This window comes from Rissa tridactyla, chromosome 9 (genome assembly GCF_028500815.1).
Source record: "Rissa tridactyla isolate bRisTri1 chromosome 9, bRisTri1.patW.cur.20221130, whole genome shotgun sequence".
NCBI lineage: Eukaryota > Metazoa > Chordata > Aves > Charadriiformes > Laridae > Rissa > Rissa tridactyla.
Genome location: NC_071474.1, coordinates 33,328,510 through 33,350,410, shown reverse-complemented (window position 1 = coordinate 33,350,410; position 21,901 = coordinate 33,328,510). Strand labels below are relative to the sequence as shown.

General features: G+C 37.2%; 1 protein-coding gene across 3 annotated transcripts in view; it reads left to right on the top strand.

Moving 5' to 3' along the window:
- DACH2 (dachshund family transcription factor 2) overlaps positions 1 to 21,901 on the top strand; it is a 303,620-nt gene that overhangs the window by 131,612 nt on the left and 150,107 nt on the right. The gene's annotated exons all lie outside the window — the stretch shown is intronic.

The following is a 21,901-nucleotide window of genomic DNA, read 5'->3' as shown; positions in this document are numbered from 1 at the left end:
TTCTCCTTTGAGATTACAGCAGTGCAATCTAAGCAGAATTTCATCCCAGACAGATTTTATGTGATTTGAAAAGAAATGGCTTCTATTTGAAAAAGAATCAAGTTATGTAATTTACACTTCTTTCAATGTCAGTTAGTCATGGTAGAATAATGCTTTAGAGTAACTGTGCTCTTTTCAGTATCACTGGAAAAATAACCTTTTCAGTTAGCTAAGGAGTTTATTCTGTCGTTAATATTTGCTTAAGGGAAAGCTGTACAATTAAAGCTAAGATGCAGCAGTGCGCCACACTGAAGGAGAAAACTGAAAGTGTTGCAGTGTCGCTGTTCTCGGAAGGAAAACCAAGTCTGTTATACATCATTACAAAATAATGTGTCCGGTGCAAATCTCTGTACAACTCATGTTTTAAATCTAAAATACCTCTTCAGGTATTCTGAAATAATGGCCAGAAGTGTGGACTGGTGCAAACTCTGCAAAGGCTGTTTTTCAAAGTTGTATAATCAGGGCAGTGAAACCTTAACCTGTTCCTTCACCTTCCCAACTCCATCCCACAGGTGGCCTGCAGGAATTTGGGGTATTCTGTGCCTTTATACTATTTCTGATTTTAAAACGGTAATTGTTGATCTCTATAGTGCCATTGGGCCAGTGAAAAAAGTTGCACTGTTTTTGCTGGTATATGCCAAGATCTGCTTAGATGTATTGTTTTATTTTGAACATTCTTTCCACATCTGCTATTTACCACATAGAATACAGTAATGTAAATCTTAATCTTTCATTTTAAATCAGCTCATTCTTATGACTTAATAATTTTGACTGCTGTGTTTTAAATTCCCTCTAGCTCGGTAATACCTTTCTTGTAATTAGGTTGCTTAGAAATACACATGCAGTTCCAGGTATAGCCATACAGGAGGAGATGAGTTAGGGCAATTTCTTCCATTTCTGAAATGATGCTTCTAGGCATGCAGCCCAGTGCAAAGTTGGATATTTTCCTTGTTTTATCACATCTGCCTAATTTGCAATTTTTATAACACCTAAATGTCTCTCAGCATATTAACATTACAGATGTTGCCTCTCTCTTTGAGAGCTACGTTTTCGTTATTTTTCATGCTTCATTAATTTTGCTTTTTAAAAAAATTGAATTAATTTTTAAGCCGCTTTTATTCAGTCAGATCTCACTGAAGGTTGTCGCAATGTTTCCCCTTTCATGTCAGTGCCATCTCTTCTGTGAGGTTTTGTTTAAACTTTTCTGCTTTCCTTTTAGAATGTTTATGAAGTTATTAGATCGAGTTAGAGCCAAATCAGTTTATTGCTGAATCTTCAAGGTAGCTCCTCACCAAAACATCATTCGCTCAGTTTCAGTCCATGAGTGTTCACATCCATACTAATCTTTTATTAGAACAAGGCACTCTGTTAGCTGATTTTTCTTTTTAAATTATAGTCTAAATGTGTTGCATCTTCTTTTTTCGCCATATATCAATTAATTCTGCAAGTCTCTTTTCTAGAAAGATTTTAGTCTGCCTAATGGCAATGCAACTGTGTGCTGTCATCAGCCTGAAATTGTTCTCTTTGTAGTTTTTTAACTATTTATCAGAAGCAGAAGTTATCTCTCCAGGTCAGTAAGTACCTAGACCTGCCTAAACTGGACACTAACATAGAACAGATTTTCATGCTGCCTTATCTGGACTCCTTTAAAGTATTTTTTCAGTAAAATCTATTTTTAAATTAAGGGAAAAGAACTCATTTGCCTGGAAATAATTACATTGCTTGAACTCAGGTTTTGCTTTCAGTTTGGTTTTAATAAAAGAGAAAATTATTAGTTAAAAATACTATATAGAAACAATTTCTTCTGCATTTGTACATTTTCACACTAAGGTGATGGGTATGTTTTTATGTGTTGTCGATACAGAATTGAAGCTGTCCCCTCATGATTTCAGTTGCAGTGCAAGGTGAATTTTTCTGTTTGTAGTTATTTGTTTCTGTCGTACAGGCTTTAAAAGACAATCCAAATACCTCTTGACGATAACAGTGCTTTCCAACTTCAATACATTTTGTAAGATCATTATGTAAGAAAATGTTAACTAAACCCCCATAAAATTGTAGCGGTAGTGTAGGGAGCATAGGTGATAATTGTGTTTCTGGTGTTCCAGACACTGCTCATGTTATGTGTGTTACAGAAACGCTTTCTATTCCTGTTTCTATTCTATTCAGCTCTTCAAGGAGAGTTTAAGTCTCTTCTAAATTTATTTAAAAAAACCCCAAACCCTAAAATTCTTAAATTTCAAGGAAAGAAATGTATATCTAAAATGATAGAAATTGGTAATAGTTAGGATATGTTAAGTTATGTGAACAAGAGCAGTCCAGATGACCATCACTGTGGAATTAAGTTTAGCAGTTGTGTTTATTGTCAAATTAATCAGTTTATCATGTGATGCATTTGATAGTTTTCCTAAGTTAATTAGTTCCAAGCAGATATTTTGTAGCACTGTGGCCTGACTGTAAAATAACGTAGCTGGTTCATTTTCAAATCGGAGTGTCATCTTACATAATTTCTCTACAGCTTTAAAAAATATCTTCATGTTATCTGGAATAAAGCTAAGCTGGAAATTCTGTCAGCCGTTTAGTCCAAGGTGATTACACCAGTTTGAGAATGTCAACAATTACACAGTACTCATGTTTAATTAGTAAAAGGGAAGCACCTGTATTTTTAAAGGAAAAGACTCCAGGATTAGACTGTACAAATTCAAGTTGTAACAAAAGACAAAAATGAGCATATTATTCATCCTTGGGGAAAATCAGTCACTGGATGGGCTCCACTTACGGAAAAAATGCAACAAATAGTTCTTTTTGCATATGGTCTCTCTGTGCTTTTGTACTGATGTGTATCAGTAATGATGTTTACGACTCCTTTGTCTGTCCAACAGCAAAACAAAAAAATTAAGAGCACTTCTGGTGGTTAGGCAGACCTGTTACACTTTCGCTTTAATATCTCAAATTTTACACTTGACACATCATTCCAGCCTGAAAATGTGACTTTTTATTTACTTTCTTTAAGACACTTTCTTTGAACCACCGTCTGATTGAGACATTAAAATAGGCAATATTACTCGAAGAGTTTTCTTAAGACCTTTCTTTGGCTGTTAATTGCACATTTATAATTATGTTCTTACAAAAAGATAAGAGTTTTGAAAGATTATTCTTGGCAGCAGACCTAAGGTGAAAACCTGCTGCTTTAATGCGTAAATTATAATGTGTGCAGTTGTGAAGAGTGGTTTTGTGAAATGCTCAGGTAAGCACAAGAGTCTGAGAGAGCTGTCAAAGAGTTTGCACTCTGAAGGGGCTAACGTTCGTTGAAAAACAACTCATAACATGCTGTGCCTGAAGGCTAAATGAGTAGTTTAAGTTAAAGACAATCACTAACTTTCTGGAAGACAGATAAAGGAAACAATTGTTCCTCAAAGTTAGAGAAATGCAAAAACCAGCCTCACTTTGATGCCTGTTTAAAATCATTAATTTTCCTCTAAGTTAATGTAAATCAAGGATTAAACAGAAACCGTTACCATCTGACCCTTATAAACTAAACTTCTGTGTGGCTCATCTATTTGAAGTCAAATCTATCCATACATCTAAACAGGAAACTGAATGAAAACATTTTTTCTTTTAATTTCCTATATCCTGCAAACTTTTTTCAAAACCTATTTCCTTTTTAAATTTAGTCTGCATACGTATAAATCATTTTCTTTTTCCTGTGTAGGGTTTTGTAAACTTACCCCCAGTTACTCTACAGAGTAGGATAAGAGGGGGCTACCCAGGCATTGCAGTTTACCCATGTTTCTGAAAGTACCTATCTTTGCAGAATGGTTTCGGACTGTGTGAGGGATCCAAGCTCATATGTGAGCTCCTGGGTACCATACAAGCATCATAACTATGATCAGTTGGATTTCATGACTGTAAGTAGCAAATGCTGGGGATCTAGGATTACAATGTCTAACTACAGTTCAGGGTCATCTCCGCTTTGTAGATCTGTATTTCTCTGTCTATAATGACATTGATGGCCAGAAAATACTTTGAACTCTACAGATGAAATTAGTATATATTATTATGATTATTTCTACTACTACTACTGTTATTTATTTGCTGCAAGGATAAATGACACAGCTCTGTTGCTTACCACTTAGGTTTGAGGATTGTTGACAGTTTAAAAAGGTGGTAAATATCTAACAGATATTGCTGTCATCTGTCATGCTGGAGAGATACATAGTGTGTGGTTTATAGGAAACACTGTTCAGTGAATGTGTCTGTTTTCTTGTGTGTGTGTTGGTCAGAAAGATTCTCATCCTAGTGAACTGACTTGCTATATGTAGCTTTGTTATCAGATGTTTCCGTATCAAAAGATCGTCAGTTTATGCCTGGTCAGTTAATCCTCGTACAACATTGTGAGTAGTTTGAAGTCAGATTCTTCACTCTTCTGCAAATAATCTGACTGTAAAGGCCAGGTATTGACATTGAAGGATTCACAGTCCTTAGTGGTACTGAGTTGTGTTTTTCCTTTTGGTCATCTCTCTGTTCTGCCTGCCTTGTCCCTTGGCGCAGGATTGCGTCCCAGTATAAGTTGCTTATAGCAGCAGTGTTGCTATTTGTGAGATATTCCTAGATAACAGATAGGCAACAGCTTCTGGTTTTGCATTATCATGTATTGAATTTCCAGAAAGTCAGTATGTGTTTACTGTAATCCTCATCTTCGGTAGAGTTACATGGATAGGTGATACCTGAATATTTCATGCAAACGAATGTGAGGTGTGCAGTGTTTCTAAACTGTATGTGGCAGTACTCACTATATTGTTTTACACAGCCATTTTGGTTGCTTACCATTGTTTCTCTTCTCTCCTTGCATCGCTGTAACCTAAAAGAGGGGAAATTTCTAAATGGTTTTAATTTGTCACCCACCTACAGAATAATTTTGAGATACATGCCTGTTCAGTCCCAATGTGGAGGGTGCACCTGGATCTTCGACTGTCTTGGTACTTGTTCTTCTGCCAGTTTGGCAATGAAAGATGTAGTCCCACATCTGTGTCCGCCTGATTTAAATGCATTGAAGAATCCTGTATCTGCTGTTTGGCAGCATAGTTACCCCATGAGTCCTTCAGGAAAATGTCCCTCCCTAAACAGAATATATTCAATATGGGAGGAGATTTATAATTTTTTTCTTCAATAACTTGATGAAGAATATAAAGCCCACTGTTTTTGAAAAGAATTCTCATGCATGAGCAGCAGTATGCAAGCTTTTTCTTTAAAGACATAATGATAAAGAAGGTGACGCTCGAACACCAAATTCTTGCCATTCACAAAGGAGGGGCTGCTAGAGAACATGGAGAAAGAAAATATAGGGAAGCTTTTAGAGCTGTAATAACTGGCACTTGGTAATATGCTTTTAGCACAAAATCTGACAAGAATTCTATCTTAATATAGCGGCTACGTGCTTCCCCACTTTTTTTCTGTAGTTCACTCGAGTTAGTTAATAAGCATCTTGGAGGATCAAGGGGGAAAACAAGCCTCAGAACTCTGGAACTGGCACTTGTCGAACATATAGCATCGAAAGAAGATGTAGCACATGTCAGAACTGTCACCTTCTGCAAACAGGCCTTTTTTCCTTGGTTTTGCAGTTGATTAAATAATATTTGTATTCATCTACCTCTTCCTTGTTGTGTAAAATCTGTGTATCTCCGACTGGTTCAGTGGCAGAAGATAGCGAACTTACTCTGCTTGGCAGGGTAGATGATTCCAGTGTTAGAACATGATCCCACTTGCATTGAAGAAAAAAAAAAAAAAATTCGTTAAATGATTTTGAGTGTAGCAAGACAGGACTAAAATGAATTTGGCTATGGACCAGATAGTCCTCCTTTGTTGAATTTAAAACACTGGACACAGCAGTGATTACAACATAAGAATACAAAAGAAGCTTTATTTATACTTTACTTTTTCTTTCATGTTTCCAGTCATAAAAATAAATATGTCTTATTAGAAAAGAAAAAATTTACTTGGTTTGCTTTGTATGCTGGGAGGCATTAAGTATTTCATTTTTCTAGGGGAAATGTGTCACTTGCATTTAACTCAGATAAAAATAAATGAAGATAAAACTAAATTAATTTTAGAATATAATTTTTTTATTTGTTGAACAACTGTTGTTTTAAAATGGATAGCCTGCTGAGAAAGAAACAAAGCCACTTCAACAAAGCAGGAAATCAATAACCACAAGAAAGTCTAAAGAAAATTAATGCGTACAGTGTGAGCAAGGGACATAGAAATTATTTTCTGGTGTAAGAATGGTAATAATAGAAGGCATATGGAGTGGATGAAAAGCTTGACAGAAATATACATAGAAAAGATGTGTTCTCTATTTCTATTTATAAATAATGACCTCTGTGTTACAGTATTTAAACTTTGAAGGGTCTAGATAGTGGTTTTCTTCCTGATTTCCCCACCCCCTAGTCCTAGGTAAATATTTATGCTTGCAAAATTTAGTAGGCTGGCGGCCATGGAAACGTATGTCTTTCATTTATCTCCAGGAAATCTGGTTACAAACACTCTTGTACTTGAATTCTTTTAGTCTTTTTCAACATTTAAAAAAAAATAATAATCTTTACTAAGGAGCAGTGAATTGTGCATATGATGTATGATTGCAATTCTGTTGAAGTCAGTGGCAAGACTGTATTTGCCCATGGTAGGAGCAGGACTGTACTTACACAATCTCTTGCCATACAAACTAACGCACATCGTCTATTTTCTCTCTTCTCCAAGACAAGTTCAATGTTGATTGTTCAAACTGAAGGAAGAAGAAGTAGATGCTAGTAAGTTAATACATACCACATACTTTTTGGGAGAGACAAACCTTTCATGCGGAAGGGAGAACTTTTAAAGAAATCAACAGCAGGTATGACTTGTCTGATAAACTGTTGTATCTACTGTAGGAAATACTTTGTTTCAGGAAATCCCTGAACCTGTGAATAACTCCTGCCATTTTTCAGTGCCCTGAACTGATTTTGGCTTTTTCTGTAGTTCAGTTCTTCCAGTTTTTTTTCATTGTATATGACAGAGTCTGGATGATTTAAAAAAGAATATGCGTTTACAAAATGACATTGTGTTTCTCTGTCAGTGGCAAACCAGTTGTAACTGTGGTGAGAAGGGGTCATGGGTGTAGCTGTTGATAGAAAAGCAGACAAGCTTTTGGTCAGAAAAGTACTTCTTCAAGTCAGATATTAAAAAAAAAATAAAGAGTATTTGAAGCTAACTATGAGTTGAGAATAATTATTCTCATTTGGATTAGATATGTATCCGTTAGACCACCTGGGAGGGAAAGGGTAAATGTTACTGATGGAGCAGAGGGAGTATTACCAAGAAGGGAGAGTGATGCTGTAATTGCCTAGGGGAGGGAATGAGACCCGCTGCTCACAGACTGCGACGGGGAGAGGTCAGGGAGGAATTGGATATCATGAAACCGGTGTCTTTATTGAATCCATGTTTTTGGTAGCCAGCTGAGTTACAGATTCTAGGTGAAACATATTCCTTTTCATACAATCAACTCTGAGGTGGGCCCAGTTCAGAATCAGAGTGCAGCAGGGTTTGTTTACACAATCATTTCAATCATTTGCTATTATGAAGAGTCTTAATCAGGTAAAGTTTGTGTGTGTCTCTGTGTGTGCATATGTGTGTGCAAAATATGGCAAGGCAAGTTTCTAGCATTACTGAGTAAGTTTTAACATAATTGATATTACTACTGTAGTTTTATACTGAGGTAACAGATAGAAAAATTCAGTTGTAAATCTCTTGCGTATCAAGATACTTCTGCCTCTTCTCCAGCTTCAGCTCCCTTTGCTGACCCATTTAACTGTTTGTAGTAGTGACAGTCCTGATGTGATGCTTCAAGAAAGTTCTTGCCTTTTTCTAGAGCCATGTGGCAGTATTGAGATAAATGGTACAAATGGGCCAAGGTTGGAAATTAAGTTTTTTAGTATATCATTTTAATCAGGGTTTGGGCAGATTGAAAATCAGCTTGGAGGGCAAGATCCCTGATCTCTTTTGGAGAGGTTTTGAGTTCAAGAACTGTTTGTTAGGCTTTAGGGTCTGTTCCTAAGCCTGTACTAAAGTCAGAATCTCTGAGGTAAGGAGACTTACGGAGGTGACACCTACCAATAACCATCACAGCCTTTCTTGTATACCCTGCTACTTCTTAAAAAAAGCTGCCCTTTTGTTCCGTATTGCTGAGGCATTTACTCCTTCATAATATATTACCAACTTTTCTGTCTGTGGGTCAGGAGAAGGACAGGGAGAGCACGTTTCCACAGAGGTGCCGCCATCTTGGCTGTGGGGCCCTTGTGGAGATGGCCGGAACCGGCTGGAACCAGCTGTGTCCAGCACGGGGCAGCCCCAGCCTCGCCTCACAGAGGCCCCTGCAGCCCCCCGCTGCCAAAACCCAGGCATGTAAGTCCAATACGTAGTGAAAGGCCTCAGAGGCTTTATTTTTTGATTTGCTGTCAAAAATACGAAGATGTTACTTGTTTAGTCTGTAACTCTATGCATGTGGAGAAAATTTCTGTTGAGTGTGCTCTTTGAAGTAGGGGGAAAAGGCAAGAAAATACCCTGTGGATCAAAAAAGAAACTTGACAATACTAGCAATGAAGGTTGATGATTTTTTTTAAAATTTATTTTATTTTTAATAGTAGGAAAAAACCATTGCAGGATTATTGTAAAAAAATTAAGAATACAATGGATAATCTACCACTTAAGGTCTTTAAAATGAAAGCTAGATGGCCCTCCCAAAGCTATGCTCTACTTTATCTAGAAAGCGTGAGCCCAAATCTGGATTATACGCTGAGGAAGGAAAGGTTTTTTTAGCTCCAGGAGAGGAGTCCTTTTCAGTCTCTAAAACCAGAATCATGGCTAGAATTTAGCTGGAAGATCAGAGTCTGGTATCAATCCTTGATGCCACAGAGCTATCTACCAAAACATCGTCTAAAGACATGTCAAGGAGCAAGGGGAGGGGTAGCCAGGCACTGAGTTCATACCGTCACAGGGATTGTGCTTCCAGAGTGCGCAGGTACTTACTGTATTTGGGAGTTTCCCCTTGGAGTCCTCGCTAGGCGCTTGTATTTCCAGAAGCTCTGAATAGTTTAACCTTGAACTGAAGAAATGGCATTTAGCGTCCTCGGATACAGGAAGGACACTGGTCTCCAGCATAGGATCAGTTCTGGGGTCACCCTGATCAGTGATTTCCCCTTGTGCCTTGTGAGTTTTACTGACAGATAGGGCTGTTTAAATGGGCTTGGTGTAAATCCCATTCATATTAGCATCTTATGATAACAGGAAAATTTTAAAGATAAATTTAATGTGAATTTTGAAAATTTTGCATCTGCCCTTTTTATATTTTTATGGTCCTCTTAAAGGTTTGTATTTTGTTGTTTAAAAGTCCTTTTTGTTTTGTACATTTGCAGTAGAAATAATAACCTTGTCTATTTCTGTAGTTAGGAAATTAAATACTAACAGTCACAAAACCTGGAAAGGTAACATTAAAACAGTGTAGCTACTTACTTATGCTGCCTGTTTAATTTCATACTGTTCCAGGACCAGCCGCTAACTAAAGGGTATTTTTTGTGTTGCGGAGGTTAACCCTCAGATGTTTACTTCCGGATACAATCACCTAATCGTAGAGGCTCCTTTTGATTGCCATGAATAATTCTTCCTTTCAGCATGGATGTAGGTGCAAAGGGTGATACAGAGGACTATTTCTATGTTCGTTCATTTATTATTTGTTGAAAGATTAATTTCTGTTTTCTAACTTTGAAGAGTCTTTTCAAAATTGAGGAAACACTGAAACTTGTAATGCAGAGGTTAAAAACAGTTAAAGCAAGAGTAGTTTCCCATTGCATTGAAGTTGAATTGCTGTGAAAATATTGTACCACCAGACTACAGTATGCCACTGTTATGGAGTTAGCTATCATTTCATGTGGGTTATGTGATACTTGGTGCTGTAAATACGTCAAGTGCTTGCTGTTAGGTTTCTGTCTATAGATAATAGGCTTAAACAGTCACATTTTTTACAAGTTTCATTGAATTGGATCTTATTGAGATACAGCTCAGTGGAAGACAGCAGTATTTCAAAAACCTTTCTTTGTAATAATGTTCCCCTAAATTGGCGTTGAATTCAGATAAAGGTCAAAAGTAAAACTTGTAAGGACCTAATATAATTCAGACACATATGACATGTCATGAGTATTTCTAATAGATGGGGATTCCCTGCTTGGAAAGTATCCATGCAAATATTTGTAGAAGTATGTATGTGGAAACTATAAAATAGTACTTGAAAAAATTGGTACTAAATTAACTCAGATGAAGGCAGATTTACAGCTTCTCAGTGTAATGGCATGTACCTGTGCACTAGTTTGGACTGTATGCTGAACAATGTAGCTGTGATGTTCAGCTACATTAATGAAAGTGAGTTTCCTCCTGCCTTTTCTCATTCAATTTTCAGTTCAATACTACTTTTTGTCTTTGGGACAAATCCTGAAGATTTTATATAGGTCATTTTCTCATTCAAATATTTTCTTTGTAGGTGAGATTGAGACTGTTCGTTGTCACCATGAGGTCCTCTCATGTTCCTTTTCCCAAGAGACAGTCTGTGATTCAGCCTTACAGTCCTGGTTTTGGGACCTGTGTCTTCAAGCAGTGATGGCTGGTTGAGTGATATCCTCCAGCCCGGGGCAGAGCCTGCTGACAGCCCAGAAATTGAGCTGTCAGTCAGGGAAGGAAGCCCATCAGGCTCTGAACAGACTTGCAGTGAATAGTAGCAGGTAACAGAGACCTCTGTGGTCCTGTGTGATTGTCCATATGCTGGTTTTGCAGCTTAATGAAAGAGAGCAACTGACACTTTCTGTGGCCTGATGAGGAAGGCGAGCCATTAAGTGCTTGCCCATGTAAAATCTTTATTCTGTTTGTGTCTTTGCTAACATGAACTGTGAGCTGTTTGGAGTGGAGCTGCGTTTGTTCCTATGCTGACCCCAGCTGATATCAGTGCTGAGCTTCCACATACAGGTGGAATAATCCTAAAAGCATTTCAAGTGGCTTTCTTCTACATACTGAATAATCAGATATTTTAGGAAGTTAAAAAGTAGCCAGAATGTAAATTGCATAATAATATTGCCTATAATCTCCAGTGGTTCACAGCTTTCACTGGATTCAAAATCCAAGTAGAACTATGCGAGTATCTGAGCTGATGTTTGCAAGGCTCATTATAAACTTGGCAGTATCTCTGTCACTTTCACATTTGGTTTAGCTGGACATCTTAGGTGAGCATTGTTTTGACAACAAATCTGTAATTTAAATCTGTGGTTCTGGGTATGTAGTTAGTGGCATGATTCCAGCACCAACAGGCCCCCTCCTGCTAGGTGTAACCTACGCAGAGTGGGTAACAATAGTACTAAAGACACAGCAGCAGGAACTTTGTCCCACCGAGTATGATCTCAAGTTGCTAAATGAACTGTATTTTGTCCATGCCGGTGCATCTTCACTGCTACAGTTACTAATTTAATGTAGTTACATTAAATTGGTGTGTGTATGTGTACATGTGCTGTAGTCATGCTTTCAATTTCATTACTGACATACCCTTAAAGTGAGCTGGTGCAGTGTGTTACATAGGCCTTTGATCTTGTCTACAGCTGTGAATCACCCCAATTCTGAAATTTGGTAATTTATTCCCCTTTTTTCCTGCGACAAGTGTTATTTGACAGGAACAAATTAACAGCAGGAATGTTGAGGCACTTTTATGTCTGCAGGCACGGTCATAAGTAATTCAGAAAGAGTTATTTAAAATTTTAAGTCTCAATGAACCCAAAATCCTTTTTTGGTTTGAAACTTAATTTGAATTGCCTGACTTTGGAAATAAGCAGTTAAACTTTCTTGAGTAAGAATCAATCACTTGTTTTGTATTGCAACTAGATTACAGTAACATTTGAATACTAAGAATTCGGGTACTTTTTCTGACTGTAGACCCAAACTCAATTTTTAAATAAATAACCTAGTCAATAAGGTCCTGTAGACCTTGGTGGGGATAAATCTGTAAGATGTGTCTATGAATGGAATAGTCTTACAAAGAATATTATCTGGTATTGACTCACAATCTTAGGATTTTAAGAGTACTTTAGCAGGGCTTTTTAATATATCTGTTTAAGAAATCTATAGAAAGCTCATTTAAATTCTGTATTATCTTTTTGCACAGTTAAAAGCAAGTAGTCCTGAATTCGTGATCTTTTTTTAAGTGAGGTAGTGTAGTGCATTGAGATGTAGTGAGACAATGATATTTTGCAAAAAATAAATTTACTGTAAATTAGATAATTTTATACTTCTCTGTACTGCTTCAATATTTTTCCAGATAGCTTTATTGAAGATGAATCAGACCCGCATTTTTTTTTAAATAAAAGTCTTTTCTTCAATTCTGTTATAGTATCTAAAGACCTCTTTAGGTAGTAGGCAGGGAAATGCCAACCCTGTCTCATACAGGAGCAAGACTAAGAGCCACAGGTAACTCCTAGTGATAACTGTCAATCACAATTACTGCAGAAGGAGACTTCTACTTCTGCACTTCTTATAATTCTTAGTGCCTGTTCATTTTTTTTTTTTTTTGAGAAGCTTCTAAATTTACATGTCAACTAATTAGAGAATCTCAGCTTTCAGTTGTGAAACTTCAGGAGAAAAACCCAACGCTACTCTCTTCAGTCTCTTCTGTCTCTTTCTAAAGAAGAAAACTTAAAGTGTGATTTTTTTTTTTGGAAACTGAAATATTACAAAATTAAATGCTGAATATGGAACTTTAAAAACACTAGACTTTTATTTATTCTCATATTTCAGGGTCATGATTTGTGAATATTTGGGGTTAGAAGTACTGTAACTAGGTCAAGTAAATGAAGTATAAAATAGCTTCACAGTTATACTTTCTGTCAGGTGAGTAGTCAACCCTTAAATTGTCCATTCCATCACCTTTCTTTCCTTGACAAAGAAAAAATTTAATGAATCTTTATCGAGAAGATGTCAACACTGGTATTAATAATCTGAGATATTTTGGACTCAGTTGTGGAAAATGCGGAAACTAAGAATTTGCTGTGGGCTAAAAAAGGAGACCAAAGCACAATGCATTGCATCTCCTCTCCCCAGCCAGGGGGCTTTCTCTGGCTTGCCAGAGAGGTACAAGGCATAGCTGGCACCTAGAAAATAATTATACAGGTGTAATTTAGAGAATGTTAGAACAGAGGGTTTCTCTGCTACCTAGAAGGTCTGTGGGTGGCCACTTGAGCAATGCACAGGGTAAAGGAACTTGGCTTGCCTGACTCCCTTGCTTGTTATCCAGGGGAGCCAACTTGCTCCTGTTTGGTGTCTCACTGTCACAGCATCTATATGTCTGCCAAGGGTGATACTACTGGCATGGTTGTCTGTCAGTCCTGTGCAATTTGTAGAATGTTATGTATGTGGAAATTTTGGGAAGAGCAGCTTCTTTTTTAACAAAGTGTCACATGACTTTGTTTTAAGCAAACTAGAGAAATATGTTCCACGTGAAAATGCATGTTTAGAAACAAGCATACTGGAAAACCATGCAGAGACAATGGTTACTGTTAGTTGAGATACACCTGGAAGCATGTCCTGAGTATGGGGGCTGTGTTCAGTTTGGTGCAGGCACTTCAATAATTTCCTGGTTGATGAAAAAAAAGAAGGAAATGCTTATGAAACTTAAAGACAGTACCCAAGGCAGCAAGGGTTTCACGCACACTGGAGAATGGCAATAGGTTGCAGAAAGATCTGGACAAAATGGAAAGCTTGTTTTAAATAGGATTCAGTTTGAATAGGACGTATGCAGTGTAAGGAAAAGAAAAAAAAAAAAGTGGGTCAAGTTACACTTATTTCTACCTGTAATCTGAGGCTAAAGTGTGTACCTTTGCTGTTTGTAGCACATGTTCAGGGAGTCTGAAGATCATGGAGATAAAACACTAAGTCTATAAATTCCATCTGTATGTATGAAGACCTCACAAAGGCAAAATATCGTGAATTCTCAAAAAATAGAGTGTCTGTAAAGCAGGAAAATATAAGTTGTTTTCCATGTCTGCTGAGTAGATGGCAAAAAGTACCTTGCTTAAATTACAGCTGAGAACTAGGTTAGATGTCAGTCCCCATTCCCCCACAAACCTTTCCTGATAGGAAGGCTAGCCTAAGCATTGGTGTGGATTTGCCTAGGGATGTTGTGAAACCTCCAGTGCCGAGTGTTTTCCGAGGCAGGCTAGACTAACATTTGTCAAGAATGATTTGAGTGTACTTGATCCTGCCTTGGGGCAGAGGTAGAGAGAGTAGGTGATCTTCTGAGGCCTATTTCAACTTTATGATTCTGTGGGTGAACCCACCAACACTGACACCCCAAATGCTAGTGCTGCTGCTCTTGCATTTTGCCGTTGCCTCATACTCTGAAGAGTCTGACTTATGGCTTCTCTCATATGCATTGCTATAAAGCATTGGGATAACTGTGGAATTGGTGCATTTAGCAAAAAATAACATCCAGCTGGATGAGTGGTGGTTTGGTTTATTTCTGCTGTGTTGTATTCTTGGACATCTGTATGAGTGGCATGACTTGGGTTATTGCTAAAGGTGATTATGGCAATAAGTACAGAAGGTTAAGACTTGAGGAGGATTTTAGCTGCTGCTGTGCTGAATGCCCTCTACTCTACTACCTGCCTGTCCTGCCAGCCCCTGGGACAGGAGCAGGCAGGGTTGCTGAGAGACCACCTTTCCTCATCCTGTCAGCCACACCATTCCAGGGGATGAAAGTGAAGGAGGAGGCAGAAAGCATTTGGTTAGGTGGCTGTCTCAGCTTGTGTGCTCAGGCATCCCCTCTTCTCCTTATCAGGAGTTATAAAAAGTCATAGGGGGAGTATGAAAGATATAGTAGGAGTTTGCACTGGAGCTGCTCTCAGTGGGGTGGGGAGCTCCCAAAAAAACGTAGAGATGAGACCAGGACCAGAGGGTAACTGGGAATTTGGCAGGAGGTAGAAGACGAGAGGGAAGCAATTATAGGTAGCTAGGGTCTGAAAGACAGAAGTGGATGGTTTAAGAGCACAAAATGAGAAAGATTCAGAAGGTTGGAAAATGATTAAACATGGGAGAGAGGGATTGGAGGAAATTGACTGGGTGGGATAGGAACAGGATGCATGCAAAAATTAAGGAAAAGTTTAGGTAAAGGGTGGGTAGCTGTGTGGCTGAGGGACCTTCATCCCCTAAGGACCAAAACTCACTGCAGTAATTTCAGGAGAGTACCTGTATGTGGACCTTAGTAACAGGCTTGGTGAATCACACTTCCAACTCCTCCATGTCACTATAGACTGTGCTGGTAGAAGCCAAATGGAAGGGAGATCACAGGTGCTAAAGTGCTACTGGCCTGGAAGAAAGAGGTTCCTCCAGGTCAGGAGTACTTGGGAAGATGCAGCAGATCTGCCCCAAGGCAGCCCGTTTTACTGGCCTCGAGTTTGGAGTCGAACCCAATTTAGATGTCTGTGCGTGAGAAACCATCTGTGGGCTGTGAGCTGGGATACCTGGAGGCTGCGTGTTAAAAGAGGACGAGGGGCCATATACTACAGGGGGTCAGCTGATGCAATTGTTTGCTTGCTGTCACTGCTGCATATACAGTTTGCGTCGACTGGGATGTTTCTGAACTAACCAGCCTAGTTCTTGACAAGGGAAGCGTGTGTGATATTATTCAGGTCTATATTGGACTTTCACTAATTTGTGGTTTTTAGGAAGAACACAATGATAACGTGCTACTTTCCGTTCTTAATGGTAAAGTTAATAGAGATGTATAGCCTTGGTTCTGAACAATTCAGTGGTATTAAGGAGTCTTATTTTTCCTAACAGTAACACCAATTCATAGTGACAGAAAAAAAGTTCAGATTTGTGATGCTTTAGGAACAAACTTGCATGGACATTTTCACTGAGGCTGATGTTGAGGACCTTCCTCACTGAAAAACCCTGGAGAATTGAGTGGGAGGAGTTTGTTTTGGAGTGTCAGAGCTTTTCTCCACAATTTCCTTCTGTCTGCTGCAGTGAGAAGGGAGCGCACTGAGCCCATGGAAGATGAGCTGTGGCTCTCCTTGTGCCTGTGTGGGCACTGTTTTATGAGAGTTGCCATAGGGACCAGGTTCTAGTTATCAGCTCAAACAACTTCATGTATGATTAATGTTAATTGCCCATTTTGCATGGATGACTTTTTTCCTCCTGCTGAATTGCCTCTTGTTGCCTTTGATGTGGCTGGTGATCCAATGTCCTGCAATGGTTAGACAAGTGATCAGTTTGCCAGTGCTGAGAGGAGACAGAATCAGGTTGCTGCGAGGTCAGAGTTTGCTTCTCTTCTTAAACACTGAAAGGTCAAGTAGAGTTTAACTACCATTGGCATCTTTGAAATGTTGTAATAAATGCCAAAGCAAGGAGATTATTTTATATCCGTGCTGCAACTAAAAATCTTAGGATAATAAAAGGAAATAATTTTAACTCAGATTATCAGGATGTTACGTTTATTGGTAAAGGCTTCAAAGAGTACCTTTCACAATCACTAGGAAATATTTCATGATCTTTGAGGAGAGCAAAATTTTATTTTGCGGTTCCTGTTCCAGTTTCAGGAAAGGAACTAAGATTAATTTTTTTTTGTGGTTGGGTTTTTTTTTGTTGGTTGGTTTTTTGTTTTTTACTTCTGAGTACTTGCACCAGTTACTGGCTCTGTCATCAGAGCAATTTATCCAGTATGTCATATAGTACTTCTGTGTTTCTCCTTATAGCCTAATAAAATATGTGGGTATTGAAGAAATCTGTAATAGATATCAGAGCTTCCTAAATCACAAGTCTAGCATATTTTTATACCAAATGGCTCATGCCTTGTGGAATCAATAATTAATTTATTAACTGGATATCTTTTGAAAAAACAAAATCAGCAGTCCTTGCTAGACTTGTCTACTGCCAATTCATAAACAGTTGATGACAAAAATGAAAAGTGTAGAAGTAAAATTCAAATCTTAACGATCAAAGTATTGGGTACCTCATCTATCACAACTTGGAATAAATATATCACAGAACGTATCATATTTCATTGACACTGCAAGACATAATGCTTTCCCTTGTTATCTAGCTAACTGCCAAGTCTACAAAGTTTATAGGCTGCTAAGATAATGTGCTGGTGGTAATCCACTTCAGTTGCAGAAATATGAAGTACTGTTGAAATATATTTCTACTTGGTTTGTTCTTTGCTCTCAAGAGGATAGGATGCTATTTCAGTTCCTCTAAAGGAGACCAGAGAATGAAAAGCAAAGCATCAGGATAAATTATGCTAAATGGTGGACTAGACCCCAGAGGAAATCATGCTTCTGTGGTACAGTATTCCTCCATTTATCTTACAAATGTTATATCTAATGTTAATTTTGTAAAGGGAAAACATTCAAAGATTCATCTGATCCTTTTAATAATAGTTTTAGTGTTATAGTGTTATGTGTCAAACTCATACCATCCTAACTTACTTTTCTGGTTTTGACAGACCATTCATACAGAAAATATTTTTGACTACTAATACACAACATTTTATTTCAGAAAACACAAATAACCTAGTAATTAAACTCCAAAACTTAACAAATAATTGCCAGCAAGCAATTACCATTCAATTAAAGAGTAATTACATGGTTATTTGTGCCCTGTAAAATAAAGCATTACTGAAATCAGTAACGCAATCAATATTTTAGCAGAAACAGGATGCTGCAGTGATGGACCTTTCAACCTGTGCTGATTAAATTGTCATCCAAATAACAGTTTCCTAGTTAAATCACCACATGTTTATTTGTCTTGATTAATATGCAAATTCACTTCTGATTCTAGTAAGTCTCCTACATTTAAAAGCACAAAAGTAGAGCACTATCATACATCAAAAATGATGTGCTGTATATTTCTACTGATTAATTACATTTTACAAAGTGTTGGTGAATTTGTGGATTTTGTCTGTAATGAGTGTAAAATAGAGTTATAAAAGATGAAGCTGATCAGTAATTTTAACAAAATCACAAAAATAGTCTTATTCTATGTTTTGATTCAAATTAAAAATCCTTGGGATGTCTAGGGAATATATAAAACTTCGAGAGGAAAAAATAATAAAATTAGCTCTCAACAGGAGTGGAAAATAAAGGAAAAACCGACATTAATGAACCATTTCTCAACATTTTATTATATAAATTTTAACTGTCAAATATACTGCTTAAAATGTAATTTAGTCTCTGACAAATTTAGTTCCAAACAAAATGCAAAAATGAACAACATTCAGATTAGTTCATTTTTCTCTTTCAGTTAGTGGGTTTTTTTGAGGGGGTGAGGTGGAGATGATGGCAACAATGACTGTATAACCACAGTGCTAAACGCAGGTAAAAAACCAAAACCTCCAATCATCTTCGCTTTCAGTTGATGACCCAAGGGCTTTCTGGTTTTGGTTTTGAAAGATAATAATAGAATTTTAATCAGTATAGTCTTTGAACTGAGCAATTTATTTGCATTTATTTAGTAAAAAGAATAAGATTGCTAAATTTGTTAATGAGAAACAGTGTCGTACTTCTGTTTCAGTCTCCATGGTCTTCACTTGTGGCCATAACTCTCGTACTTTAAAATGTTTTTAAGATGTATCTATAAATTAGCAGTTTCTAACTTAAGTAACATCGAATTTAGAATTGAGTAGTTTTCCATTCACAAAGGCCTATTGATGGCAAACATAAGGTTTATGTAGATTAGAATCTCAAAGAAACACATTTTAAATTGTTTGAAGCTGATTGTTCCTGTTTATGCTTCCTTTGTTATCAATGAGGAAAAGATTTTTCTAGACTCTTTGAATATATAACTTTATTTTAAAAAGAGAGATGGGTGACAAAAGATTAGGAGAAATAATATTAAATAAAGTTAATATTTATATGCTAATACTATTAGCATTTATATGCTAATACTTACATAATTACAAATGATGTCTTACTCTCCCCAAACGATAATTCCACTTGCCTTATGATTTCTGTTCAAGGCATGTATTAGAAATTTTCTCTGAATCGTGAAGGCTGAATAGGTTTTAAATAGTAAATGTGAAATTTGTCAAAATTTTAGACTTCATAAAATGATAGAGACCATACTAGGTACTAGGAGTGTTGAGATAGACCGGTGAGATTTCATGGCTTGCTGGTGCCAGCCCCAGCCCTGACAGCAGTATATTCACAACATAAAGTAAATACCATAAAAATTTTGAATCTACTGATGTTATTGTTTCCTTTGTGTATATATTATTAAAAAATAAGATTTAGAGCCAACATTTCTGTCCTGTCTCTATAAAATTTCTGGTTTCATGTTTAAACAAAAGTGATGGAAAATTTGTTTCTGGCCAAAACGGGACTGGAAGTGTTTTGATTCAGATGTGCTAAGGAGGTGCTTTCTATAGGTTCTGGGGTCCTCCCAAGGAAAAGACCTTGCTTCATGATAGGTCACGTGTTCTCTGGTCATCTCCAGGCAATCTACTGGAAGTGGGAGGTATCTGCTGCAGGCTCGGCAGTATTGTATCGGGGTGCTGGGTGTCTCTTCACTTCATTTCCTTAGTTCAGGACCAGACATAGAGCATTAAAGGTGTTCACCTGTAAACTAGAGAACACAGTGTTAAAGACCCAAATGGTTCTTTTGCAGGTGTTGTATGAGTGACAGTCAGTCAGCTCTAAGTAGTATCCAGCCTTGAGTTTTTCATTTAAAAGCTAATATTAAATTAGAGACAAAGGACTTGGATTTTATTTGACCAGAATCAGCTGGGAACAACCCTGTTATTATGGCTACGGCTCTGTAAGTAAGACCAGAATCTGGCCCCTAGTAGTTACTCCTTTATAGTAATATTCACTAAAAGGGTGTGAGTAGGTTAGAAGTATGCTTTCTTTTGTTTTTTTTTTGTTGTTTTTTTTTTTTTTTTTTTTTTTTATTCAGAGTCTATCAAACCCCTTCCCCAAAAGGACCACAATCGCAAAGATACCAAAACCCCGAGAAAACAGTGCTGTGTTTTCCCAGTGGTGCTTGCCTTACTTGTGTAAGTGGGCAGGATATAAATGCGATCAGTGGGACTCTGAAAGGGGCCCAAGTAAGTTTTGGTGTGAACTTCTCTTTCATCGTTGCCTAAAACTTTTTTTTTTTTTTAAACCCTGGGCATCCTGTACAGTGCATAATCACAGATTGGAGGGGTTTCACTTCTGCTTGTAGTATATGCTGGGAAACACCTTAAGATCTGATCTGGTAAACTTGTGGGCTACGAGTTGTCTGCTCAGAGTCAACAGAGTCATCAACAGAAACTGTTCTCTGTGCAAAAACTGCATAATCAGGAGTGAAAAATCCATTGTCTCCCCTCTTCTTCCTCTGAAAACCCACATCATAAATAAAATGTCTCTTCATAGAATCTTTTAAAACAGTTTGTTTAATTTCTAAAATGTTTTTCTTAGATTAATATCAACATATGGAGTTTCGTGCAAAAGATTTGTTAGTATTTCAGCTTAAGAAAGAAAGTTTTGTAGTTTTGTCGATTGAGCTCTTCTGCTGGAGAAATCTGCTAATTTTAGCTGTTTTGAAATTTTTTTCAGAGACAGTAAGTGCCAACTAAGCACTTAACACATGCATGTGTATAAGTACAGGCTTCTGTAAATCAAAAGAGCAATGATTCTTTTTTTGTTTAAAACCACCACACACCAGCCTCTGTTAGAAAATATTCTTGTGCAGTGGATGATTTCAGCAGGTGATTTTTAATAGAGAATGCATGTGTGTATCTAACTTCCTGTGAAACTCGAATACTCTTATTTTAGGTTTACTTTATGGTAGCCTAGTGAGTCTGGGATCTTGTAGTAGGCTTTACTACGTAGCCATCATAGTATGATAAACAACTTAAAGCATAAAAAAGAAAAATGGAAAAAGTACTGAATAAAATGAAATACAAAATGGACAAACCCGGAGCTAAAAAAGAGGGGGGAATAGTTTTATAGAGATAAAATAATAAACCAAAAAAATGATTTTGTGCTACTTTGATGTACAGTAAAACAAAATAACACGAGCACACTGTGAAAAATTAACAGGTTAATGGTACCTCTGTGTAGTGTTGCTGGAAGCTGTCTTCATTTAAACACAGAGTTTGCCTTACATTGATGAAGGACTTTGCCACTGTAAGTTGATGGAGTGAAGTTTAACTTAAATTTCTTTGTGAACTAGAAGTCATTTTGGCAATGCTTTCTATTCCAACCTCATTCATTATTGCAGCTTAGTTATTTTACACAATGTTTCACTATATTTTATCAAAAGCACTGTTATTTAACAGAGGAAAATTTATTTTGACCAAATCGAAGCAGCAATACTTTTCCAAGCATGAGGAGGTTGCATTTTTATTAGCTGGCCTGGGGAATAGTTGATTCAAGTGGTTTTTTTGGTCTGTAAATATCTGTATTATGATGGCAGCTGTGTAGGATGATTTCATGTACGCATAGTGATGTCACGGGTAAATGCAGTAGTTAAAAACAATAATTAAATGTAACAGGTCTATAAACAGACCTTTAACATTTTGGATTAAAAACTGCAATCGAAATCCGTAAGCTACTCAAGGGACAGTGAGATTTCTGACGGGTTGGGCTAGCATTCTTGGTTTAACCGGTCTGCGGTAATTAAAACACCAGTCAGTCCATAAAGATTAGTCAGTGTTGGAAAAGCTCGGTGTTAAAATTATTGTTGCATCTTCAGAAGTAAGCAATTATCTGCTGTGATTCAGAAGGTAAGGCTTAAGAATATGTTGCATTCAAGGTTTCAACTTCTT